The following is a 25,448-nucleotide window of genomic DNA, read 5'->3' as shown; positions in this document are numbered from 1 at the left end:
ATAACTGAGAGACTCATTATAAAACCATCACCATATAACGTATAATAATTCTCATTATTGATGAATTTTTTATAGGGAGCTAGAAAAAGATAAAAATTTTTCAGTAAACAGTGTTCTCGATGCTGATTAAAAAACTCAGAACGTTTCACTTTTTTATTTACGTTTGATTTTTTGTGAAAGTATTATAAGTACTACTTGAAAACTTAAAGAATTGTTGGAGCTATTTTGCGACAAAAATAGCAGTTATATCCATATTTAAGCTTTAGGAAAGTGTGTTACTGAATGCTTAAGTTACGTTTTAAACTACTCTACCCTTTTTTTTAACATTCTCTTACTCTTGTTAAAAATGCCGTACTATCTTCGGTATGAACTGAGAAACCTTTTAAATCAATATACCTATTCTCATATCTTTTTTAAATTTGTGGGCGTTTTCGTGGTTTTCCCGACGTGTATACGAGCCAGTTTCCCTTAGAAAGTCCTCCACTAAGGCATTCCTCCCCTTAGGCAGATAGCCCTCGAGGCTTTGCCATAATCACACATACATACATACTTTTTTAAATTTGCGTGCCTGAGTTTAATATTTATGAGAACTGAAATTACAAAATCATATTTCTAAAAAATTGTAAGGTATATTCTCCCTCCTTTTTTCCATGTTTTCGTGGTGTAACTAGAAATATGCTCGACGGGTATTCAGGAGATTCAGGAGTTCGAATCCTGACGAAGGCAATGCACATTTTTCCCGCTTTTGCTATCGGTATATTTTTTTGCATCGGTTTTTGCACGCTTCAGAATTAGATCTCCTCGTTTCATATAACACCAATTCTTTAATATGTGAAAAATCTACATTAAGCACGCCATGCTGTATTCCCCATACCTGATGTTTATTTTTTCTAATTAATTTCGAAACTTTTTATTCCTGAACGTTTGATTTCTCTATCTGTAAGCAAGTTCATGTCTCGTTGAAGGTTATCCTTTGTGCGCGTGGGTTGACCGCCTCTTCTTTGTGCGTTGACCACCTCTTGTTATAATAGTCTCATAATTTTATAAAGATTTAAATTCTACTGCTTTCAGAACTGAAAAAATGAGCTTGCATAATTAGCATACTTAATGGCTGCACATTTTATTGCTTCAAGAAAATCAGATTCCAGCTTTATAAATTCCAGTTTTATGAATGAAGAAATGAACATTTTCAAAAATATTCCAAGTTTTTCTTTTGCCCAAAATATTTCGCAATAGCTTTACTTCTGAATATCAAATAGGATAATTTTAAAAGTGATATGAAGTTTGGAAAATTACTCGTGAAAGCTCACCAAGTTTTGAAAGTTTTATATAAACTAGGACTCGAAAGATATACTTATTTTCATTTAAATGTGAATGAATTTGCTAATTTAAGAAAGCAGTATTTTTTATTCCATAGCAGAATGTCAATAATCTACACCACAGTAGTCAATGGTTGTAAAGGTGACGGAAGTCAAACTACTAAGTTGTTAAGTGTAGTGTTTCGCATAGTGTTTACACATTAACCATCATTTCGGATTCTCCGAACAGGAAATAATAAACAGCTAAATGGTACCTCATTTCGCAACGGAGCGCAGTGTTGCAGAGCGAGTGGGATTATATTGGTTTTCATATAGACAGGCATGAGCTGGACGAAAGTTGGTGTGCTTCCTCTATATTTTTGCAACTTATACAAAGGGAAACGTCGTTGGTTAGTTTGCAATAATAACGAGAACGTTTTGGACTCAAGCACTACTTTAGATCTAGACAGCTACTGAAAATGTTTAGAAATAGAAGAAGAAGACAATATACAGAATGAAGACATTTTGCACAGAAGAAGACAATATACAGAATGTAATGCATTTAGATGCTTGAACAGCAAGCTCTTGCCACTTGCTCCTTAGCCAGAACTATCTTCAAAGTTTGGATTAGCCGAATATATGCGAAGAAAATGATTGACTGCCACAAAATAAAGTTGTAATCTTTCATGAATCACCATTTGTTTTAAACATAAAATTCCATGCTCTTTGTCAAGCTGTTACCTAGGCCTTTAATGGCTTGTCACCAGAAAGTGTAATCGCAGCTATTGCTGCTTGCAGCTAATACTTTAGTTCAGCTACAAACAGCTATACTAAGTGAGACGTCACCCATCCTTCTTCTGTTTAAATTAACTTCATTGTTCTTCTCATGTACGGTGACTGACCTGTTAAAATAAATTTCACTTTCTTCAATTTTTAATGTCTTCGGAATCTAGGGTTATGGTTTGTTTTGTTAGCATAGCTGTAAAACTAAGTAAGCAGAAGATGAACTCATAATCTTCAAGAAGATGGTGAACCAATAATGTAATCTGCCATACAAGGCACTGAAATTGTCTCTTTTATTCTTATTAATTTTAAGGCGTACTAAAAAATTGTTCGTTCTTTACTAACAACTGAATATCATTACTCACTTAGATTTAGTTTCATTAATAGAGTCACTGCTGACTGGTAGTTAGACTCGAATTCAAATGATGACTTCATAAGATGGTTTCGAGATTATCCTCTGTGCAACATGAATATGATCCGCTTTTCCTTAAAATTCCTTCACGAAGATATACCTCCCTGTAGACAGATATCACTGATATGCTTTCCCATATTTGATTGAACAACACACTTTGGAAGAGTCAACCAGATGGGTGTTTTCTAATATCTGAAGAACTCGAGAAGTGTTCAAAGTTTAAGCCAGTACATTAATTGGGATATATTAATCAATGGAAATTATGAATTATTTATCATTAATTAGAAATTAATTATGCAATATTTTACTGCAGACAGGAATGAATGGCACAAGGAAATGAAGCATTTTTACTTCAGCATAACAGATCATTGATAATTAAAATTGACTTAAATTTAATAGAATCCAGAAATTAGTGCAACTTGTTGAGATGTTCAACTTCATTAGAAGGAAATTTATTTTAAGTAAAGTAACATATCACTTGTATTTGTCGCTGAACGAGCAGCCTCATAATTTTCAGGTTGCTACTACTCTGAAACTACTTCACACACTACCATTCTACTAAGAAGCAATGCAGTGTAGAAATACTTGGCATAATTTTTAGAAGAAAAAATTATTCCTTAAAGCACTCATGAAGCCACTAATTTATCATTAATTTTTTCGATCTCTTCGCAAACTTTATTCTAGAGTTCAATAAAAAGTTTAGTTCGATGGAATTCAATTATTTTGTGAAATTCAGTTCTTTTATGAAAAGAACAATCTTTTTCCTGAAATGAAGAGGAACTAATTAATAATTCTTTTAGCAATTAATTTTTAAGAAATTTGAATCTCAATAAAATAATTCAGAGGGAAGTGAATTTAATGTCTCGATTGACTAGAATCTTAATGCTAATGCTTATATTCTGGCAAATCAATTTCAGCCTCGGAAAAATAAACTAGTTTTACAGACGCAGAAATCTCAAAGAAATAAGCTTTTAATATTAAAATTTACTACATAAATGAAGAAAAAACTTTCAAAATTTCATATAAAAAGCTTAATAACGAGGAATTACTTGCTAGTGATGCATTACCGGTAACCTAAGACAGAAACAAAATGACTTAGCGAATAAAACCATTTATCACTCCTGAATCATATTGTTAATTTACAAGTACTTACAGGTTTCCAAATGCGACTTTTATGATAGATTTATTGATTGCACCGGTGCGGCAAAAATATGAAAATCTTCCTCGCTATTCATTCGTTTTTCTCACACTCTTTTTCTTTTCACTATCAGAGCATGTCGCTTTAAAAGTAAGGATTTCGCGCATTCATGAATGTGAATACTTGCCAAGTTGAAAACTGTGCATTGTAGCAAGGAAATTCATTTTCAAAGTGGTATATCTCAGACGTATATAACATGAATCCTATTACAAATATTACAAAGCTTCTGAGTAGTATAACATTCATAAGGCTTAATGTATTAGTATTTATCAGTATCTATAAACCACTTTAGTTTAGAGATTATATTATATGAAAAATGAATTTCCCTTTAGATGGTTCTGCAAAACTCGATGATGTAAAGTAAAACACTGGAAGGTTAAGAGGCATTTCCAAGTAAATAAAATAATTTAACACTTTAGGCCAGCGCTTCTCAACCTTTTGACTAACGCGTGCCATCTAAACAAAAAACGAAACCTTTAGCACCACCACTACATTTTACAATGATTACTTTTCGATTTCTCAGTAGAAATATTTAAATATATATATTGTTATTTGCACAACCTATTGGCTATTTGTATTAAACATGCACACATAAAAATATTAGATCATAAATTGGTTACCATTTTAATTAGCAATATTTAAGTTATAATACTTTTAATTCTAAAATTTATTGTGGAATTGGGCCTGTTTAAGATACATCTACTTCTTTACATCTGGTCTTATTTCACTTGGTTTAACCATAAATTAGGATTCACTTTTAATTTTGTTTGGTATTTATTTTTCAAATATAACATGAAAGAAAATCTTTGTTCATACAAATAGGTTGTGCAAAAAGACAATAAAAATTTAATAGCTTTATTAGAAATGCCTTTAAATTCTTTATTTTGGTTCAGCCAAAAGTTAACACGTGTGCTATTTTTGAAAAATTCAGTTAGATTTCGATCACAGGAAATTTCTTTCAATTGTTTTTTTTTCTTTCACGAGATTTCTGAATTTAAAAGTTAAAAATACTTTGTTTCTTTGCGTGCCACCAGTGGTACGGGTCCCATTGGTTGAGACTCGCTGCTTTAATGCTTTACATGAACTAAGTAACATGTGCAAAGTTTTAGCATATATATTTCAATGCATTACACTTTCAAGAAATGATGCTAAGAGATCAGAGCGTAGAATACTCGGATTCAGTTCAAAAAGTTTTAAGGGTTTATTTTAATTTTCTATTGTAATAGTTATTCTTATTTTAGGGTAAGCTGTCCTTTATTTCATTGTTTCTCACCTACAATTCTTTGCCAGAATGACTTTTCACGATCGCATTTTATGTCAATGAAGTAAATCTAGTATTTAAGCTGAAGTCTCAGTCACTTCAGTAAAAGAGCTTAGAAGTTCTTAGCACAGCGTGGTCACGTCGTTGCTTTATAATATATTTCTCCCGCCTTCCTAGCGTGCCTTCCTGGTGTAGTGGTCAGCACACTGAGCCGGTATTTCAGATGTCCGTGGTTCGATTCCAGGCGAAGGCGATTGCTAATTCTTCATCTTGCCTGCTACGAAAAATAATCCTAATGTCTCTACAGTGGCGCCCGAACTAAAAGGGTTATGGATAATGACTCTCCACACCCAGTATTTGGCGACTGGGTCTCCTAAAAATCCCAGTCGCCCTTTACAAGGGGGAGTATATAAGTTATTTCTCCCGCCTTCCTAGCGTGCCTTCGTGGTGTAGTGGTCAGCACACTGAGCCGGTATTTCAGAGGTCCGTGGTTCGATTCCCGGCGAAGGCGATTGCTAATTCTTCATCTTGCCTGCTTCGAAAAAAAATTCTAACGTCTCTACAGCTTTCAGTCTAATCTTACAACGCTTCGGCCGTATTATTGCGTGGCTCCTTTTATTCGCCGGTGATCTTTAAGGGCCAACTCTGTTAGTTGTTGCTGTGCAGCTTCGGCTGGTTTTGGTTTAATTAATATTAGATTAGTTTCTTATCTTCTATCTTAAGTTAAAGCCCAAATGGAGTCTTACTGTAAGACCGAGAGGGTTCATCTGTTAAATATCTTGAGCTGGAATAAAGGGTAAATTTAACCCTTCTTTGGATTTGTATTAAGTAAGCAATAATTCGCTTCACAGTTCATAAGTATTCTAGCTTGCAATGACCACAAATTTAGCTAGAATATTATAAAATCTACAGTTTTACATGCTGATTACTTTTTCAAGCTTTCAAGCAAAAGCAATTTTTATTTTTATGCTGAAAACATGCGCTACAAACGTTATTACCCTGCCCTTTATTTTAGAAACCATTGGTTGTAAACACATATTTGCACTTACAAAAATGTTTTCAACATAACTCAAATATACATGTTTTAGCTTTTGTCTATTTAAAAAGTCAATTTTATAAGAATTACGAAATCTAACATTTTATAATTTGCTCCGATCCTTATACTTACATTCAGAGAAATTTTATGCTTATTATAAAAAATAAAATGCAAAACATGTGACTCCAGTACGACAAAAATTCATTTTAAATTTCAAGATCCTATTCATACGCAAATTAAAGAGAAAAATGTTTGCATTTGAACGTAACTAAAAACAAAACATCAGTTTAGAAATTTATACAAGTTTCATGATGGATTATAAGGTATTTCTACTGATTTCCGAGCGTGTCTTCGTGGTGTAGTGGTCTGCACGCTGTCCCGGTATTCCAGAGGTCCGTGGTTCGATTCCCGACGAAGGCGTTTGCTCATATTTCCTGCTTCCAAAAATACCTAATGTCTCTACACGTTTTACTAAAGAGAGATTAATCCTGGTTCAGATGGTTGGTAACGTAAAGTCTTTGGAAAGATTTGCTAATACATTTTTCAAGTAACTTTACTTGTATTAAATGATTAATTAAGAAATTAATTTTCCTTCATTTTTGGCTTGCCGTTGTATTCAGTTCTTCATTAAGAGCCGTATTTTATCAATACAGAACTGCATACAATCAGAAAAGTAATTCTCAAGTCATATAGTTTCCACTTTATTAAACAGGAACTTAAATTTCGAGATAAGCACTGTAATTCGCTCTGAACATGCAGGCGTAACTAATATGACTGTTGAATCGGGAATGCGCTTCAGCAAATAACCTCAAAATGCAAGGAGAGGAAATCATTTTACAGTTCCCTATTTACATCACAGTCGATTTTATTTCACAATAATCTTGGAAATATACATTATAAACATACGTATGTTACGGTGAAACACCGAAATCTGGAGAATGTAGACTTTCACCAGTGAATGTCAACATTCACATAGTCTCCTGGTGTATGTCCGAAATATTTTCCAAATACTCTTATTTATGACTTACACAGGTCAATGTCGACATTCATCATGTACTAATGGTGAATGTTGAAATTATAACAATATTATATTTTCTTCTCCGTAATTCAGTCGCGAATAAACGCACTTGAGACTTGAAATAAGAACTTAAGAAAATGAGAACCTAAAACACACAATACATTCAAAATGAGAAAGGAAAATAATAGAAGTTAAAAACTTACTTAATTATACAGTACGTTCTAAATGAGAAAATTAAACAACAGTAATAAAAAACTTACTAAATTATGTGATTCAAATCTTATTTATTGCAAATACTTAAACTATTATGGCACTTTATGACCTCTCTTTTCGACTCTCACCAGATCATATCTTTGATTGTCGACATACACCGGTGAGTGTCCGAATATACAAGCATGTAGTGAAATATTCGGTCTTTCACCGACGTATTTGGTGAATGTTGATATTCTCCGGTGAAAGTCGGCATTCTCCAATTTCGGTCTTTCACGGTAACATATGTTTATATATTAGAGATCTCGAAAGTTATCCATTAAACTAAAAACTAGAGAATCAGGAGAATATACTGCTAAAATTAAATAAATAAATTTAAATAAGTATTTAACAGACAAAATTAAAAATACAAATGTAATATAATATACAGCGTAAAATAAATAAAAGAAAAGAAATGGAATAAAAGATATGTGCATTAAAAAATAATAATTTCTTTGCATGTTGTGCTTTAATAAAAATTGTATTCATTCAAAGGATTTATCTTCATATTTATTTTAAAATAATCCTGCAAACTTGATAATAATAATTTTGCAAAATCTTCTCTTGAAGTCATTACTTCAAATTCTTTATATAATTGCCACTAGACGAGTCCTGAACATTGTCTAGTGAAACTTCTGTTGAAATCCAAAGATTTAGAAAAATAATTGGAGAAAAATATTATTGTTGTCTAAGTAATAAAAGTTTGGAGTAGACAGGTTTAATTTTTTAAAGGGGCTTTGATTTAAAATTTCAATTTACCTTTCAACAAACACGATACAGGGTCTGGTTATGTATTAATCTTTTCATAAAATCATATGGAAGTACAGGGTATTTATTAATTAAAGTTTTTTGGCGGTAACTAGCCCGCGTATTGCCCTTAGCTATTTCCGTAGGCTCTTCTTAAAGTGAAATTCCGGCTTTAGCGTTCTTGTTCTATGTTCTAAAATACGCAAGGGCAAAATATAGTCTATTGCACGGGAAAAATATATTCTTAGACTACGTTTCTTACGCTTAAATTTAACTTTTGTTAAGTGAATTTAAATATCCAAATGTTGTAGAGATTTCGTCTGTTCGTTTACAATTGTGTTTGGTCTGTGTGTTTCTAGACTAAGTAAAAAGGTTATTTTAATCTTTTTTAATACTTTGTGAGTTTTTTAAGACGTAGCGATAACTCGCTTTTGATCTAGTAGAGTCTGCGGGAATTTAGCTGAATTTAGCTTCCAGTTACAATAGAAGCCCTACAAATTTTGCTTACAGGCTTAAATATATACCATGGGCTCGAATTAAAATCTTTTTCGTAATTAATGACAAATAAAAACTTGCATAATACATGACAGCAAATTAAAATATTTCTTTGTGCTCAATGTACATCGAAACATTCATTATATTAATATTTATGTATCTATTGGGTGATAAATTTAATTTGTTGAGATGTATTTATGTGCTTTAATTTACTGAAAGGAAAGCGCAAGCTCTTACTGGAAGCCTCATACTTCATTATATAGGTATGCATACTTGTGATTTTTTTCCTGCATCTCATCAGCGCAATGCTTCTACGTGCAAGCGTGCTTGGATTCTAGCTACGTGTACAAACGTGCTTGGATTCCAACTGCAACTGTCTTTTAATTTAAAATAAATTCTCTAGGAAAAGATACATTTACAAACAGTAACAATAGTTTCAGAAATATATAAGTATAATCTTTCAAAAATCATTACTTTGTGCATGACAGAAATTTACAAAATAGGAAGAGATGCAGTTAGAATAGTAAATTAACAAAGAATAATGCAGATTGCTCAAAAAGACAAAACCTCAAACTCTCATAACTAGATAAAACGAAAAAATTTTAAAAAGTTTTGTAACTATAGTAACAAATATGACCTATTATCATAACTTTTTAAACTTAATTGGATGCTAATAAACAATAATTTGCTACCACTTTCATAAGAGTACGCTCTAAATTACGCAGTAATTTCTTATATTCTCTCCCACTTAAAAAGCAGTTATGGACAGACACGAAAACATTCAGGTGGTTAATTATTACCTAAATCCTGATCATAAACAAGAAAGGATGGAGTCATGCTGGGACCTTATTGATTAAGGTGAATAGTGACCCTACCTTTTCTGAACTGATCGTTAGATGCTACAAGTCGTAGTGTCTGAAGTCCGAAACAGAATCGAAAAACCAAAGCATGGAGTGGCGCAACCCAAGGACTCCGAAATCGAAAAAGGTTAGGTGATAGAAGTCGCTTATCAGGATAACGTTTACTACCATTTTTTATGCTGGAGGGATCATTCAGAAAGAATACCTGCCAGAAGACATGGTACTGAATGTGGCCACCTGCATGAAGATCGTGGATCACCTCCTGAAGAGTGTAGGACATGTGCGCTGGAGTGTTTTGTTTGAAAGGGCGCCTCCCTTTGGAGACATAAAACGAACTTTTGCCCTTTAGACGAGACAGGTTGCGCTTAGATTTGAATCTCATAACTGTGCAGTATTTTCTGGTATGTAAGAGAATTATTGTGCACCATCATTCAACTACTCACCGTACCTGCCGATTATTTCCTTTTCCCTAGCTTGAAGAAACATTTAAAAGGACATAACCACCAATATTTTTCGGACATAACCACATTCAACGCAATGTAAAAATTGAACTCAACAGCATCCCACAGGCTGCCTTCACCCAAAGTATGTGAGACGTCTACACGCGGTCTCAGAAGTGCATAACCAAAGAAGGCGATTACTGGAAGGAAAGTTAGCAGTATTCCTGCACACATGTTCTGTCTTTCCTAAAATAAATTATGAAATCAAACATTCACCATATTTATTTATCATAGTTTCCATTTCATGAAAATTCCTTATGTGAATAAACACGTTCACGAACTAATAAATTTATAGATTTTGCTTTTATCAAAAATACAATAATAAATAAGTACAATTACAGAATATATTATAATAAATTTATAATTATACGCTACATGAATATAATTTTTTGTGGGATACGGTAGAAATTCTGTGCAATAATAATATTATTAAAATATCTCGTACGATCCTATGATTCATAAGCAGTAATGATTATTAAATTTTTTACGTACAACAAGTTATAAGGTATTTCTCCCACCTTCTTAGCATGCCTTCGTGGTGTAATGGTCAGCACGCTGGGCGCGTATTCGAGAGGTCCGAGGTTCGAGTCCCGGTGAGGGCGCTGCTCATTTTTCACATTTCCTGCTTTCAAAAATCCTAATGTCTCTACAAAGTTTATTCGAAAATATCAAAATTTGTGGGTATAGGATACGTACTTCTCCATTCGCTCTCCCGCCCAGACAATTTCAATCCATTAATTGTCAAAATTAAGAGTCATTTAGAAACTTTGAGTTCATATTTAAATATTAAGCTACATTGGGTTAAAGCCCATATAGGCGTTATTGGTAATGAAAGGGCAGACAGCCTGGCCAAGCAGGCGGTCTCAAATGTCAGTGCAATGGATATTGAAGTAAAAGGGTTCGAAGAGTATTGCTATTCGAAGAATGAACGAATTTTACATTAACAAATGGAAAATACAGTATTTCTCTTTGCCTAAAAACAAAGGATTTATGGAACTAATTAAAATCACGAATAAAATGAAATGTATGAACAATATTGATGTTAACCAGGTTTTAACTGGACGTGGTAGGTTTCTGTTCTATTTCAACCGATTTAATCTGCAGGAAAATAAACTATATAATACTTGTTAGGTTGATGGCGATGCTAGGCATTTTGCGGTTGATTGTAGTTTAACAGACCCTATTAGACATAATTTTAATATTACTGATTTTAAAGTAAGTGCCATTAATTTTAAAGTTCTTAAATCATATACTAATTCTGTAATGAAGTTTATCAATGAAAATAGGGCGCTTGTAGAAATCTTCTGTTAAAATTGAATTCTGTATTTATATGGGTTTTAGATATCTGGGGTGTTTTATGTTTTGAATTTGTGTTTATGGTTTTTTGTTTGTTTGTTGGTTTGTAATTTTGTGTTAGATGTGCTTACTTATTTTTAATTTAGTATTTTTGTTTGTTGTTTGGGGGTGGCTGGGTTACTGGCTGCCCTCGTTTGTGGAGATACGGGGCCCCTTCTTTTGAGCTATGGGAACACTCGTGTCCAGGTGGGTTGAAGGGAGCCTCCAATTCTTACAATTCCAATTCTTACGTATCGTAGGAATCCACTTTTAATCATACGACAAACTCTGCTTTTTATTCATTAAGAACAGTTCTTGGGATTTAACCTATGTCTTACTCAGCATAAGAAACGCAGATAGCCCTTTGAATGCAATCTTGAAATGGCTTATACCTCTAGATACATTTTTTTCAACAGGGTTAGATTACGTAAGGCTGTTGAAATACGGCAAAGCTCAATCGAGCTAGCTGCCTAATGACAAGGATACCTTCTTGGAGGACTTCCTATAAGAAAGATTTTTATAGTCTCGCTACACATGGGTTAAGCCACGAAAACCAAATATGCCACCAGCCCGTTCTCCTGGAATCCAGTTCCGGTTGAACTCCAAGTATTCACCGGTCTTAACCATTCGGCCGTTAGCGGAGCTGATTTCCTTCTGATTCTAGACGTGTACATCTCATTGCATCAGTCAGGTTTTGAGAATACTACAAATGAAAATTCGAAATACTCATTTTTTGAATTTTGATGTTACGATGAAACTAAAATTTACCAAGGGTTAAACATTGATATCTCTTAAATAGCCTGAATAAGAATTTCTGCATTTTTTTCATTTATATCTCTAGCTTTTAACACCCTTATAATTTTTCTACTAACCTCCAAAATTATTATTATTATATATATATATATATACAATTACACCGATTACAATCAATTTAATTAAACAGAGTTGTTAAGTATTTCTTTAAGATCTGGAGTTAATACTAAGCTTCATTTTCAAGATTTCAGTGCTATATATTATATAAATCCTGGTTAAAATCAACCTATAAACTCGAAAAACCCATTACAGAATTTTTTAGTTCGTGCGGATACATGGCACCTAGCCTCTTGAGAAAGAATAGTTACTAAGAATGGAAGAAGAAGAGATACGTTTCACTTCTATCACTCTCCTGTACGACGCCCAATAAATAAATTTTTAAGGACTTCAGCTATTTTTCTCCGCTCTAAGAAACTCATTATCTACTTTCTCAAGATTATATACTTGACAAACATTTACGTATTCTTTCCACAGTTAGAAAATACTATTTCTTGTCTTCGGGAGTTAACAGAGGAAATATGGTTCAAAAGAATTATCAGTCCTTTTATTTCCTCAGCAAAACGATATATAATAGTACGCTTTCTTAAGTATTTTTTTACACGAGAGAATGTACGGAAAGTCTGGAACAACTTTTTCTGTCCATTTGGTTCCTCTTTCAAAGTATATTTTATTTCAGGTTGTCACCAAAGGAATAAAGCTAAACGAAATTTTATTCATTCACCTTCACTGATGCTAAATAAATTGTAAGCTCAAACCTGTAACTGCGAAGCGCAATTCATTAGTGCGAATAAAGATTTGATCATTGGCTTAGCTTCAAGTACAAGTACTGGTTACTTCCTCAAACACGTTAGCGCTGCGATATAACCCATCACTAGCAAAGCGGTTTTTCAGAATTTATGTTAGGTTAGTTGAATGTGGCAAAGTACACAGGAGCCATCTGCGTAAGGAGAGGGATGCCTTCGTGGAGTACTTTCTAAGCGAAACAGACTCATACTCGCGTTACACCTAAATAAAATCACGAAAATTAACCATGCATACAACCCATTCGCCTGGCCTCGAATCCGAGTTAACCCTTTGTGGCACAGTGTGTCTGGTCTGGAAACACCTAAAAATCTCCTTCTGTACGCACAGAAAACTTGAATGAAAAAAAGATTTATAGATTACTATAGGTTACTCTGAACCTTCTTTATTTATAGTAGATGGCAGCTCAACACAAACCATTCCATATATTTTAGCCCTGTTTAGTTTTTTAAGATCCTCATTTTTCAAAGAAATCTTCCAGATTTTTTTAGAGTATAAAAGGAATTGTTTGAAAAGAAATTTCTATGTTATTTTTTGGCTGTATGCTAATCTCCTTATTCTATATTAGTTTTAAATTTTTACCTTGAAATCTCGCCTAAAATCAAACGGCGAACCCTAGGTGTGCCCAGACCGGGCTCACCGATAATCTAGGACAACTGAGAATCTGTATTCTTTGTTTCTCCGCATCTCATCGGTCGGTTCATTGACAACAATGCTCGTTTCAGCACTCTTTTCGAAGCTCTATTCAATCACTGCGCCCTCTTTGGACACACACACAGAAATAAACGATAAGTGCCATCTTCACAAAATTTTACTCCTCTAGTCCTAATTAGACCGCCTATCTTTTTTTTTTAAATTAAAACTCCGACTTTAAAAGGTAGCGTGCCGAAAAGGGTTAAACTACCACTAGTGAGTGGTCTTGGCTACTCGGCCACTGTGTGTGTGGGGGGGGGGTCGGTGCTTCAGACATTAAATCATTTTGGAAGAAACTGTTTACAGTTTGTTGTGCTTGTTACCCACACGGCAACACGATTTCTGCAGCACGAAAGTTCTGTTAATTGGTCCATTAATTCAACTCCCAATGAAAAATATACCGTGAAATCAATAAAATAAAATAAATAAGATATTTGCATATTTGTCACAATCTGCATAATTTTACTCTTATGCGACTAATATGCAAGTGTGGCAAAGCTTTATTAATTAATGAGTTTGCCAGATAAATAACAATCAGTGATATAGCAATAAGACATATTTATCAAATACAGAACCCTCCCCCGTGGGTCTTTTATTGTGCTGGTAGAGATCTACTCCTTTAGGAGCTTCGGCCCTGGGAGTACAAAAGCAGGCGATTTCACTTACTGCGGGGTGAGCTCACAGAGGCCTGGGATGCAACCTGTTGTGATTACTCCCTTTCGAGGTGATAGAAGTTCGCTGTATTCATCGAGGGGCCCGTAGAGTTTTCTGTATAATTCCCTCATTGAGGTGTTGCCCGTGTATTTAGGGTAGGCATCCTTTATGATAACCAGTCAGAACTTCAGGCTTTACTAGTTCCCGCAAACGTAGTCCCTGGCCACGCCGACTGGTGATCCTGACTGGCCAGCGTTTATCCCCGGCAAGTGGGATCTCTGGGAGTGATGCCTAGCCTCTCTGGAGACTTTTGACTGGAGATCCGCCTTCTGCCCGATATGGGAGCTACATACAGCTGGGACCGATCCTTGTAGTGCTTGATGTTAGATAGCGGCACATGTATGACAATGCAATTATCAAAGTTAAAAATTTTATAATTTAGAGGAAAATTATTCGGTGACTTAATTGCGATAAAATTTCCAAAAAGGTGTTTGAATCAAATCTGCAACAATAATCACTTCAGATATGTTACTGGAACTTTTAAGAATGTAACTCATTATACGCACAGTAATCGCTATAGTAATTAAATACTGGTTAGTGGATAAAGACCAAAATATTGCAACTTGTATGACAGTGCTCGGACACATCAAGTCTCATGCTATAGAACATATCAAGCTGTCCTTTTATCAAGAATTTAAATAGCAATGTACGAAAATTATTTCTGTTATAAAAAAATTGAAATCTTAAAACGTTTGGCTGCGAGAAGCCTATAAAAGACTGGAAAAAATAAAATAAAAACAAAAATGAAGCATCGGGAAAGAGAAAGAAAATCCAAAACTGGGAAAACTGATACTGCACAAGAAAAGATTCTAGAACGGCAAAAATATTCGCTTGGAAAATTCTACCTGCTTAGTTCCGAGGATAGCATAATTATTAACGTTTCTAATTTTTCTAACAGAAAAAAATCTGCTTTCATTATATATAGTCAGTGTTAGAACGCTAAAGTAATATATATCCTTAAATTTTTAATACATCTTTGCGTGGTATTAATTAACGCTTTTAAGATATATCTCGTTAAGAAAATTACAATAACTGATTAAAACATTACAGCATCGTCGGATTGAATTATTTACACTGTAGCAAACAACGCGAGAGCTATCTGGCTAAAAGACAGGATGTTTTTGTGGAAAACATTTTAAGGGAACCTGGCTCCTATTTACGCGACACATGCGAAAAACCGTGTTAACTTTCGTGCAGCCAATCTATTTATTAAGATTTTACATTGGTTGAAGTAGCAGCGATCAGTGATATTGCCGCTCGGCCGCTAGTGGTCCCAAGGGAATGCTGTGGATTGCAGAATGAAAAGAAGCATGCAAATGCCTAAACTTAGAATTGAGATTAATTTTATAAAAATAATCTTTGTGTATTTCGAGTGTAGGTTATGTTAGTCAGATATGTCAAAGCAAGGGAGAGCTATCTGTCTAAATGGAGAAATGACTTCTTGGAGGACTTACTGGCTCGTGTTCACGATACGCATGGAAAAAGAACCCAGAAACCAATCATGCAGCAGGCCTGCTTATCTGAGACTGAACCCAGATGCAACTGCCAGTAATCAGCGGTCTTAACTATTCAGCCACTGGTTATATGAGCATTTCATGGAACTTATGATAAATCATTTCTGCCAAATATCACAAAGCACTTTTGTTTCTTGAAGAAAAGTAGATCTAGACTATATTTCTTCGAAATACATAAAGCTTTTGTTGAAAATCAGCTTTAATCTATAGAATTGAAATTTGGTTATTATTCTAGAACCGTTGAGTTTAAAAGGCCTAAATACCAACTTTAAGATAACGAGTAAAATGAACAATACATTCGAGTGTTTTATAAGGTATTTCTGCCGCCTTCTTGGCATGCCTTCGTGGTGTGGTAGTCTGCAAGCTGGGCGCATATTCGAGAGGCCCTCGGTTCGATTCGCGGCGAAGGCGTTGCTAATTTTTCAACTTGCCTGCTTCCAAAACATTACCTAATGTCTCTACAGTGGCGCCCGAACTAAAAGGTTGTTAGATGAGGATTCTCCTCACCCAGGACTGGGGTTTTTAGGGCACCCAATCGCCAGATCCTGGGTGTGGATATCCTCATCCAACACCCTTTAGGTCGGGCGCTACTGTAGAGACATTAGGCATTTTTTGGAAGCAGGCAAGATGAAAAATTAGCAACCGCCTTCGCCAGGAATCGAACCACGGACCTCTGGAATACCGGCCCAGCGCGCAGAACCATTAAACCACCAAGGCACGCCAGGAAAGTGGGAGAAATACCTTATAAGGTTAAAATACCTTTATTATTTAACTTTTAAATTAACTGAAGGTACCACTTGCACTGCAGATGAACTTCAGCTACTTGCAGGTATTTAAAAGAACATAAGCTGTATATTTTTACGGAATTTAAATTTTAACGTCAACTAGCAAGATGGCTACAGTCGGAATACCTTTGAGCAGAGCTGGTGATAGTACGTAACTTCAAGGCGACGGTGCTAGAAGCTCTAAAACATTCAAACCATGATTTAAATATGCAACAAATTTGCATTCTGGTGCTGATTACGGAAAGAAGAATTTAAAGTAATGGCTCAAATCATAATTAATATAAAATCCTAAAAAAACGATAAACAAAGATACTTGAATTCTCAAACTAGACCTTGATTCCTCTGGAAATATTCCACTGGTAACCTTCCGAAATATTTTAGAGAAGATGCATTGCATCATTCATCTGTCATCTGCTTCTGTAGATCAATAGAATGTACGCAGACAACCATTAAAAAATGCATACACCTATTTAATAAAATACCGAATAAAGTGAACAATAAGTGAACTTTGGTATTATGTTTGACTGTTCATTCTGTCATTTTTCAGAAATATTTCATTGCTTATTCAATAGTTTGGTGGAAAGGAGTGGAATCACTTATGTGTTTGTACCCTTTGCTTTTGCTTAGATTTTCTTTCAACCGACAAATAAAACCAAAAAAATGTTTAATTACCCTATTCACATAAAATTTTGTTATGAAGATCTGAATTTAAACTAACGAAGACCGAAACTCTGCTACTATGAAATCATCAGTTAAATCGTAAAAAAAAAAAAAATAAACAGGAAAAATATTGTCAGAAAAATGACATTGTCAGAAAAATGACAACGAAACACACAACCGAAAAATTCCGTACAGAAATCAGTGAACAAAATGTTGCTTTTTAATCTAAACTGAGATGCGATATGTAAACACATTTGTATGAAAAAAACTAAATATCTTCCGTTAAATCATTGCATTCCGTTAAAGGCTCGAAAGAGCTGCGCAAATTAATTGAATCAAACATAAAGCTTTTACAATCATATGTTAAATATTTAAACAATATTAATTAGAGCTATTTAAGATACCTCCGGTCAAGATATAGTCAAGACATAGAGGGGAAATGCACTGAAATAGAACTTGATTTATAGTTATTAGATTATGGAATTATCTTACGTATATCTGTGGCAATGCAGACTAGAACTATCTGTCTCTAGAGCTGTAAGGGATGACATCGTAGACGATCTTGGCAAAAGAAAAATGGTTCGTATTCGCGTTATATATAGGAAAAACCAGGAAAATGCCCATACAGCCAACCTACTAACGCTGGGACTGTAATGAATTGGGACAGGACTAATTTGGCCCACCAGCGGCCGAGCGGTAACGTCGGTGAACACTGGTAGTTCGGTCAGAGGTTCGAATCCCGCGAACGGGCTGGCTGCATGGGTGTTTTCGTAGTTTTCTCCATGTGTAACGTGTATACGAGGCAGTTTCCCTTAAAAAGTCATCCATAAAGGCAACCCTGTCTTAAGGCAGATAGCCCTCGAGTGCTTTGCCGTATTCTAATAAACCAAAACCAAACCCAAACCCAACCAGGACTGATTTGTAGTATTTGGATTATGGCAAATCACTCGAGAGCTAGCTGCCCAAGGGAAGGGATGTCTTCCCGTAGAACGTTTCAAAGGAAACTCTCTAGTATTCCCGTCACACACAAGAAGATAATAAAAACTCCCATGCAGCAGCATGTTCACTGGAATTTGAGCCGAGATCGAGCTACCAGAACTCAGTGAACTCACTACTTGGCCGCTGGTGAGCACATTGAAATACGGTAAGTGAATATATGTGAGCCGTTTTAAAGATGATTACACAAAATATGTACAATAGGTCATAGATAAATTATTTCAATTTAAATAATAAATTAGGATTCCATGCTGCAACAATTTTGACTCATGACATCTTTTAGTAATATACGAAGCATAAATTTTTATACAGGCCCTGAAGAAAACGTTCCAAATGGAAAAGTAATTTTCACCACTTGAATTAGCCAAATAAAAAATTTCCAACTCATTACTATTTAAATTAATGATATCAGGGATACCATTATTTAAATTTAGGGTAATTTATACAAGTTTTGTTAAAGATAGCTACGCATTAAAGTTTTCAAATTCAAATTTCTAAAAGATACACTTTGCATTCCCCCTCAAAAAAATTAACGCAGAAAAGCCGATTACAATATCCCATGCACAGAACTGTTAAAATTCGAAATATTTTATTTAACAAAATTATTCTTGTACAAGTTCCTGAAATGAATTCCACTTCTTGCTTCTTAACATTAAAAGTGGTTAAGGTCCCACAAGTTTCAAAAATATCCACTGAGCTATTTTTAGATACCAAAGAACCTCTTATTTTTATGGGTATGAAGTAAGACAACAAAAGAGTAACCGAGAGCAACTTTCTTTGCAGAAATTAAATTTTGAATATTTTCATTTGAATGTGTCATGTGATTTAAACTATCGTAGTCTAAAAGATTACATTATTTTATTCTTCCTTATTCGATCCATTGCTTAAATTTAAATCGTGAATTTATGGTTAATCTTCCAAGGTTGTTCGGGTAAACGTTTTGAAACTTTCTCTTTCTCTGTACGTCTATACTTGAATCTTTATATGCATGTATACATACAGATATATACACGGTTTAACACAGAATATAGATACAACTTTATGGGGTCATAGAACATTGCAGATATAGATACAACTTTATGGGGTGATAGTAGCAACGTACGTAGTACAATACCTTGTATACGCCTAGTAGACTGGAAAATGTGAATATAGGGACACAGCAAGAGCAGAATTGAAAACGAAAAGTCGTTTTTAATCATGAATGTTCACTATAAATATTGTTTGATATTTACAAGAATTGGCCAAACGAATGATCATTGACTGCAATACATGCATCACAACGGCGACAGTGTGACTGAGTAAGCATTCAAAGATAATCCGGCATGTCACGTACTTCTGCGACAGACACGTTAATTCTGGCGATAAGGTCTTCAACAGAGTGAGACTGCATCTCTGTAGAGAATAGCCAATTAAGTGGAAAACGATATTCTGCAGAAATGGATAATGTAAATATGAGGGCTGGAAGTAGTATGTTTTCAAATCAAGGTTTTGTCAACTTTCATACAGATGCAATGAATGTTATGTAATTTCATTCCTCAGATAAAATTATGCAGCAAGATGTGCAAACTATCTTTGACTGTTAGACATCGTTCTTGTAAGCATCGTCAAGACATAATGAGTTATTTGAACGAAGAGCATTTTGAGAGTCGATATTATTTACAGTAATTAAGACAAAATGCTTGAGAAACTGCGCGGAATCAAACCTTGCGATTTCCTGCACTTTAAAGTACACTTTGCTCTAAAATGAAAGCCACGTAAATACTGTCAACGTGCGTTATAATAATCGCTCATTATAACGGCAGTAACTCATTATAACGAAGAGAAAAAAAGACCGGTGAAAAAAATCGCCAGCTGTTGAGAGTATGAAAACATTGTTTCATGACCGCGTTCAAATTTCAACTACCAACTAAAATAACTTGCTTCAAAATATTGGCAAGATTTGTGAAATAATGCTTCACAGAAAAGACGCGCATGTAACTTGATCCCCAATGTAAGCTTCCCATCTCTATAGTCAAATCTTTCATTAAATTACTACTATATAACAGGATGCTTTCCCTCATAGTTCTACACAAGAAATATAGCAAACTTCGACATCTGTGTATGAAGGAAGCAGGGAACGCCTGATCGTCGCATTTCTCATGCCTTTTAACTGAGGATAATCACATAAAATTCCCCACAAACTGATCTCCGGGCATTACAAAGGTTTCTAATAGAAGATAAACATCAACATCCTAAGTTTAAAAAAATTTACAACGACGCTCTTCCTTCGGCTTAGATCTTTGCCGTTATGTTTCTCATGCTACAATAAACTTTTACTTCTTGTGAATATGTTCAAAAGGATTCCACTCATGATCTTCATAAATTGCAATGATCTGCTCTAACATAGCATTTTAAGTACATATTTTTAAATTGTGTTGGTTTCTTATTAAACTTATTCCCTATATTGTCAATTTCTATATTCCCAAGTTACTGAGCTCCCATATTCATACTCTCAGTGTTTTTTTATGTTATTCTCAAACGATTTGACTCCGTGAACACTTATTTAGTATTAATACGAGGGTTGGGTCAAAAGTCATGGCAACTATTTTTTTCTTGTAGATATGGGAACGGATCACAAAACGTATATGTGTCATGTGGAAGTTCTGCAGGCATAGTGTGTATGCAGAACAACAGATGGCTTTGTGATAGTTGGCTCTGTGGTAGCGAGGGCTCTGAAATCAGTCAGTTGGTGAGTGCCGGGCGAGATGGAGATAACCCGTGTTGAGCAGCGCGCTTACATCAAAATCGCCGTTCTCCGAGAGAGAAATGCGATGGAATGTCACAGTGAATTAGAAGAAGCCCTTGGGAATAATGCCCTACCATACCGTAAGTAGCACGGTGGGTAGGAAAGTTTCAGCAAGGACGTGTGTCAACCAGTGGTGAGCAACGTTCGGGACGACCGGTGAGTGTGCGGACCAACTTGGCACGTGCCGTCATCGAGCACCTCATGGATGAAGACAGACGATGGGTATTGCTGGAATTAGAGAGGGCAAGTGACATCGAGAAACGCACTGTCCACAGGATATGGCGTAATGAGCTAGCGTCAGAATCCTTCCCCAGTCATATTGATGGCGATCGTCGCGTATGGCGTCAGGGGTGTCAATTTTTGCCACTTTGTTCCTCATGGCAGAACAGTGACCGCACAGTACTACAGGAACTTCCTGGTGCGACAGGTACGATGTGGCGTTCGGGATAAACGTCCGGATCTTGTGGACAGTGCAATAATTCTGCACTACAATGCAAGACCACATAAAGCAGAGTGTGTACGGCAGCTATTCTGACGTTTGGGATGGGAAGAATTGGAGCACTCAACGTGCTCCCATGACCTTTCGCCCTGTGACTTTGCTAATGATATGCGCCAACAGATGACTTGACTCACACACGGTGCGGCAAATGCTGAGGCTGATGGTATTCAGCGCCACCCACATCGTTGGCAGCGTGTGGTGACAGTAGCAGGGGACTACATTGAGGGTCTTTAGGCCCAGGTTTGTCATGTCAACTTTATGTGTATTGTGTTATCATTCTTTTGCACGGGGAAGGCTATATTGTCCTGTATACTAACGTAATAATTTCGTGTGTTACGATATTTCAGTGCTATTCATTGTCCACACATGTAGTTAAGATTTTGTCCTTTCGTCTGTATATGTCACATTTTCCAACCGGACTGGTATCTTCAAGGAAAAAAATAGTTGCCATGACTTTTGCCCCAACCTACGTATTACAGTTCATTATAACATTGTGTTCCCTATACTGTATTATATTTATCTCATTACATTGATCTATTACTTAGTAGGTTTATCTGCTATTTTGTTACATCAAAACTAATGTTCAAGTTGTACTGTATTCGCATTATGTCCTAATTCATTATTTTTAGCAAATACTGCATGCGGGGTGTATTGTGGAATTACAGGATGTACCAAAATAGCAGGTAAACTCTAGATTTTTTGGAAAGCTTATAAGGTACTTTCTCCCTCCACTCCGCATGCCTTTGTGACGTAACTGGAAACACACTTGACGCGTATTCGGGAGGTACGGAATTTGAATCCCGGCGAGGGTACTGCTGATTTCTTCTTTTGGCTTCAAAAAAGCCTAATGAATCTAAAAGCTTCAAATGCTCATTTCGTCGGCGTCAATCAATACCTTTCTTTGTAAACCCTTATATAGCTTGCATTACCATTTCTCCTATGGTAGATCGCTGGCAACCCCCATACCTATACCTGCACCTATACTGAGAATCAACTGTTCCATTTATGAAATAAATTAAAGTTACAAAAGTTAGAATTTATAGCACTCAACTTTCATTATCCACTTTCGCAAGATATCATGTGTTAATTTAATGAGTTTCTTTTTTTTTTTCTGATTTTTCTTCGTCTCATAGTTTCTGAGATGTTAGTGATTAAACGTCTGCTATTACAGATGCTTCCATCTGTGTCATCTGGCAGTACACGATTACTATGTAGAGTCATTAGGTTTTGTTTTTCAAGCTGGAGACGTGAAAAATGTGCAGTGCCTTCGCCGGGACTCGAACCCTGGACCTCTCTAGTACGCGTTGAGTATGCTTCTAATTACGCCACGAAGGTATGTAGAAAGAAAGTAGAAATTATCTTGTAACATTACTCTGTCAAATATGTCCAGTTATTTTGGTGACTTGGGCTTTTATGTGCACCTTTTTATAAACAAAGTTCCCCCTTGACGCATACGATTTTGAACTGCGCGCATCCGTTTATACGTGGAGTTTATTCCAATAAATGTTTTTATATTTGCAGTAGTTAAAAAAAAAGTAAATATGAAAAAGAATAACTGACAAAAAATTCACGTAGTTTCAGACAGTGTTTAAGTTTCATGATGAGCAGGAAGTTTTAAAAAAACCCGTTTCACTCCAGGAATCGAACCTTGAAACCTAATAATTGTTAGTTAAATACATTCGTCGCTACATCAGAAAGACACATGGTCATAATTCTTATAATATTAATTATTTTCATTCTCTCCATTAAAAAGAAACAATGCGAGAAAGCAAGTACCCTGGTTCCTAAATCAAGGTGGTAACCAGTTATCACCCACAGCACTTTAGCGGGGCTTCAGTGTAGATTCATTAGGCTTCTTGGAACAAAACATTTTGAAACATCAATTATGCAATCACCGAGAATAAAACTTAGGTATTTCCAACTGTTTGTGTGTGACTACTGTGCTAACTACTACACTACAAGGACACATGAGCAGAACACCTTATTTCTCCCGCCTTCTTAGCATGCCTTCGTAGTGCAGTGGTCAGCACGCTCGGCGCGTATTCGAAAGCCCGTGGTTGAGTCCCGGCGAAATCCTTGCTCATTTTTCATCTCTCCTGCTTGGAAAAAATCTAATGTCTCTACAGTAGCGTCCGAACTAATTAAACCGCCCGATCGGATGATGATTCTACACCACCAGGATTTGGCGATTAGGTCCCGTCGCCCCTTAAAAGGGGTTAGATAAGGTATTTCTCCCGCCTTCTTAGCATGCCTTCGTGGTGTAGTGGTCAGCACACTCGGCGCCTAATCGAGAGGTCCGGGGTTCGAGTTCCGGCGAGGGCTTTGCTTATCTTCCACGTCTTCCTGCTTTTAAAATGTACCTATTGTCTCTAAAACTTTTTTAAAACGTAACTGCGTAAAATTAATAAAAATGCACATGTAATTATAACTTCATACTCACATATCACTGCTAAGATTATTATGTGATAAAGGGTTTAGACCATTTGTTTAAAACGCTGTGCAATACTAATCGCCTTGTAAAATTTTATATTAAATAACCCGTCAAAATTCGCCAATTTCCGTCAGAATGTAAGTTAGTTAATTTATAAATATGTTCAGAATTCTTGAGTTTTCAGGGAAAGTTTTAGCAGTATAGATTGGCCATTACTCTGCTTTTGTTCTCTTCCCTGCGCTGTTGCAATGTTTCTTGTCGGCGTAAGCTTCTTCCAGCGTATGCTTCACGAGCTAAGGTTTAGTAAGGCGTGTTTATTTTGTACTTGCATTCTGTTTAATTTGAATGTATGTCCTAGTTATACACAAGTTAATGAAGTTCCGTTTGTGTTAAACTTTGTTGTGTTTGTATAAATATCACCACCTTTAATAAAAAAAAATTTTAACCTTTTACTTTGACACCTTTAGTTAAGAGGACAAACGGAACAAAATGCCATCTATGCTTATTTTGTGTGATTTGCTAATTTAAATTTATGAGTGATTTTTCTCCCTCCTACCAGTATGCCTTCGTGATGTAACGTTAGCACACTCGCGCGTATTCGAGGGCATTTTCCTGTCTCCTGCTTTAAAAAAAAAAAAAACTAATGAGCCAAACTGTTTAACAAAGCAACAGGCTTGCTGTATAATCTCATAATCTCAACATGAATAAGCCATCTATTCAGTATTATATTGCTGTAATACGTGATCTCGTATAATTCTCGATTATTCTTCAATGCAGTTAATATACTACTGCAGATAATAAATAACACAATGGGTTCTCTAAGAAAACTCTTCTCAAGTAGTAATAGAAATTCTCCCAGTAATTGAAAAGACATGAAAAAGAAAATTTAAATGCATTGTAACTTTTTTTAATACAACAGTGATTCCATTCATTTATGCAACATTTTAAATGCAAAGATGTTTCCGTCTCTTTTACATAACATTGTGAGATATAAAATTTACATAACGATTCACTCATAAGTGCATGGCTACCGTCAGGCAAATGTATTGATTGCTATTACAAAACGATCACGCTGATAGCTACCTTGCGAGTATAATGAAGTAATAAAGAGAATTGCGTTATTGTAACATAAATCGTTGTACCTCTAAACAAAAATCAATTTGTTTGCAGTTTTTATTCTTATTGTTATTAGTATTCCCAAAATTTGCAATAATTTTCATTCTGTAAAACAGGTCTCATCCGATTCTAGAACACCATCGATTTTAATGTGTAGTTCTTAATTTCAATTCCACCAACAGAGAAAATTAATTTATTTCTAAGCAAATAAAATGTGCAGAAATGAAATAAAATACTAAAATACTTCTAGCATATATCTTTTTAATAGTCTAAGTATTAACAAAAATAATATATGTATTAAATTCGTGATTTGGAAAAATTAAATTGTTTAGAATAACTGGTAATTCGGGGAAATCTGCTGTTCTTTTGAAGGGCCACTGGGGATGAGGGGACCCAATCGCCAAATCCTGGTGGTGGAGAATCATTATCCAATCGGGCGGTTTCATTAG

The 25,448-nt window shown here is 35.2% G+C and overlaps 1 protein-coding gene and 1 non-coding gene across 2 annotated transcripts in view; one reads left to right on the top strand and one right to left on the bottom strand.

The window, feature by feature from the left end:
* LOC118182204 (Na(+)/H(+) exchanger protein 2-like) overlaps window positions 1–25,448 on the bottom strand; it is a 267,934-nt gene that overhangs the window by 216,395 nt on the left and 26,091 nt on the right. The window lies entirely within an intron of this gene.
* Window positions 23,702–23,774, top strand: TRNAR-CCU (transfer RNA arginine (anticodon CCU)). The gene has a single exon. It is a non-coding gene; the product is annotated as a tRNA-Arg (tRNA).

Source organism: Stegodyphus dumicola, chromosome X2 (genome assembly GCF_044657685.1).
Source record: "Stegodyphus dumicola isolate Sdum_Otavi_A_Nest chromosome X2, ASM4465768v1".
NCBI lineage: Eukaryota > Metazoa > Arthropoda > Arachnida > Araneae > Eresidae > Stegodyphus > Stegodyphus dumicola.
Note: the sequence above shows the minus strand (reverse complement) of the source record. Positions and strands in the feature narration are given on the sequence as shown.